Raw genomic sequence first — 3,683 nt, 5'->3', positions numbered from 1 at the left:
AAATCCTTACGAGGATTTTTGGGGCTCACTGGGTATTATCGTAAGTTCATTAAAGGGTATGGACTCATTGCATCACCACTTACTGAATTGTTGAAACTTAACTCATTTTGCTGGAGTGAAAGGGCAGATACAGCATTCCAGAATCTGAAGACAGCCGTGACTTCACCACCTGTTTTGAGGCTACCAGACTTTTCACAACCTTTTACACTGGAATGTGATGCCAGTGGGGGAGGCATAGGAGCTGTCCTAATGCAAGAAGGCCAACCAATAGCTTTTTTCAGCAAGGCTTTAAAGGGTAGAGCTCTGACCCTATCAACTTACGAGAAGGAGTTGCTAGCACTTGTAACAGCTGTTCAGAAATGGCGACCTTATCTATTGGGTCAGGCTTTCACTATCAAGACTGACCAGCAGGCCTTAAAATTCTTACTCGAGCAAAAGGTGAGCACGGTAACCCAACAAAAATGGATTACCAAACTTATGGGATACGACTTCAACATCCAGTACAAAATGGGGAAGGAAAACAAAGTGGCAGATGCACTTTCACGAAGGCATGAGTCTGAAACAGTTCCTGAGGGGTCGCTAGCTCTTATTACCTTTCCTACCCCTCTATGGATTGAGGAACTAAAGCATACTTATAGTACCTCAACAGAATTACAGCAACTTTTAGCCAGATTTGACAATAACCAGGAGGTGCCTACTGGTTACACACTTCAGCACGGCTTAATCTTAAAGAAAGGAAGAATAGTGGTGGACCCTCAATCAGCTTTCAAGAGCAAAGTTCTTAAGTTTATACATGAAGATCCCCAGGCTGGACACTCGGGATTTCTTAAAACTTACCAAAGAGCCAAAAGAGATTTTTTTTGGAAAGGTATGAAAAAGGATATCAAAAAGACAGTCAGGGAATGTGATGTATGTCAAGTCAATAAATCTGAGTCTATTTTACCTCCGGGCCTTTTGCAACCACTACCTATTCCTGGACAAGCTTGGGAAGCAATTTCTTTAGATTTTGTGGAAGGGTTACCAGTGTCTCAAGGTGCAAGTGTTATACTGGTAGTAGTGGACAGATTCACTAAGTATGGCCATTTTATGGCACTCTCTCACCCCTATACAGCTGCTGGGGTAGCTCAAATATTTCTAAAAGAAGTGTTCAAACTTCACGGGGTTCCTAAAATAATAGTTTCAGACCGAGATCTCATCTTTTTAAGTTCCTTTTGGAAGGCCCTTTTCGAGCTACAAGGGTCTACCTTGAATTATAGTTCTGCCTATCACCCAGAGACAGATGGACAAACAGAAGCCCTTAACAAAACCTTGGAGGGGTACTTACGATGTTACGCGGGGGTAAAACCTAAGAGCTGGGCCCAATGGTTACCCATGGCAGAGTTCTGGTACAATACATCCTACCATACATCTACCAAAATTTCACCCTTTGAAGCCCTCTACGGTTACAATCCTCCTAAACTCACCACTTACATACCAGGCACATCATCAAATGTAGCAGTGGACAGTTTATTACACACAAGGGATCAGATCAAGTCATTGCACAAACAGAATTTAGAGGCATCACAAGCAAGGATGAAATTTTATGCTGATCGTAAACGAACTGAAAGGGAATTTACTGAAGGTGACTGGGTTTACCTCAGACTTCAGCCTTATCGGCAGAAGTCCATCGCAACTCGTCGGAATCTTAAGCTCTCTCCACGTTTTTATGGGCCTTTCCGAGTACTCCAGCGAGTGGGAAAGGTGGCTTACAAGTTGGATCTGCCAGCAGCCTCCCGGATTCACCCAGTTTTCCACGTCTCTTGTTTGAAGAGAAAATTAGGTGAGCAAATCTGCCCACTGCCGCGGTTGCCACCCGTGAACGATAAAGGTGAAATCTTGCCGGAACCCGAAGCCATCTTGGACCGCCGTCTCAAGAACATACGCAGCCGAGCTACCACCGAAGTTTTAATCAAATGGGTTGGACTCGACCATGAGAACAATAGTTGGGAATCACTCTGGAGGCTTAGAGACCTTTATCCACACCTTGTGGACAAGGTGCTTTAAGGGAGGGAGATTGTTAGGGTCTCACAAGAAGATGGCGTAAGGAGCGGCGATGGGGGGGAGACACAGAGAGATGCAAGTATCGAAGGAAGTAGAGGGAACTGAAGTGAAGAGTTAGGGATCTTAAGGGGAACTCGTAACGCAGCGTTTTAGAGGAAGGATGAAGCTCACCGTTTCAGGGGGATGACCAGCACGACGTCGCATGAGGATGGAGAACGCTTCGCAAGCTACTTGCCGTTCAAGTCCATTTAAGCCTTAGTTGTCGTATTAGTCTATTTGCATTCTGTTTTCAATTCAGTTTTACTTTACACGTGTTGCAATTTCCTTTGTCAAGTTTGTTATTCCTGTAAGGATATGTAGTGGGAAGGAACGTCTGAACAAGGCACGGAAAACCCATTATCAAGAATCATCTAGAATTTGGAGGTTAAGGGCCCTCGAAGAACCCTTTGGCAATCTGATTCCTCAGTTGCTTTTTATCAAACAGTTATCATGTTAGTTCTTTAAGTGTGAATCCGTGACAATATCATCTCCATTCTGAATTCTTACACTACAACCCAGAAACTGCCTACATTCATTCACACACTCAGGGAACCCTTACAATTTATGAATAGTAATAAAGGAATAGTTTGAGACTACTTCACTTATCAAACACAAAGCCTTACTACCATCATGAACTCGTTATAAACAATAACGCTGATGTATGCCTTTCTGATACAAGTTTCTCAAAGACCGAATTATGTATTATGGTGTCTCTTGTACGTACTTATCTTCTGATCAAAATATGGAAAGCGTTTTTGCAAACTTAGCTAAACCATATTAATCCTAGTGACACGCGATCAGACTCCATTCATGGAAGAATATTTTAGTGTCGTTTAGATTCGAAGATGAGTTGAGATGAGTTGTAAATAGTAGTGAGATGTGTTGTGAATAGTAGTGAGATTTATGAGTTAAAGTTGATAAATAGTAATGAGATGAGTTGAGATGAATTGAGATGAGTTGAGATGCATTGCGAATATAAACCGAATCTTAAGTCATCACATGAGGTTGATCTGGTCTAACTCTTATACCTCGTGCTCGGTGGCCATGCCTTTGTAATCATAACACGTAATTACCGGACTTTGCTTTTCTAAGCAGATCAGCTAATCGATCATTTTCCTAAAAAAAATAAAAAAGCAGATCTAATGATTATATTCCATGAATATTATTTTTTAGAAGAACAGAGGTCGTTTTGTATGCGTAAACTCGAGGAAGACAAATGCTCCAGTTGATTTTTTGAATACGAATTAATGTATCTTCGACCAATCATGAGATGATAGAGAATAATAATAATAATAATAATAAATGCATTTTCAAGATTGACGCAACTTCCCACATATTGCGACAGCTCTACATGACCGTCTTTGTCATATCTACCTGTTGTGGCGGTCAGTAGCGACGGATAATTAGTTCTTTTTTATTAGAGGTGGTCATCAGTCATCTTCAAACTTGCATGTAGCGGCGGTCTGTAAACCACCACAGTAGTAGTAATAATAATAATAATAATAGTAATAACAATAATAACAATAATGACATTAATAACAGTAATAATAATAATAATGTTGGTCACAAAGAACAGCTGGAAAATGTAGATTAGTGTAGTGGCA

Source organism: Juglans microcarpa x Juglans regia, chromosome 1D (genome assembly GCF_004785595.1).
Source record: "Juglans microcarpa x Juglans regia isolate MS1-56 chromosome 1D, Jm3101_v1.0, whole genome shotgun sequence".
In the NCBI taxonomy this organism is placed as follows: Eukaryota; Viridiplantae; Streptophyta; class Magnoliopsida; order Fagales; family Juglandaceae; genus Juglans; species Juglans microcarpa x Juglans regia.
Note: the sequence above shows the minus strand (reverse complement) of the source record.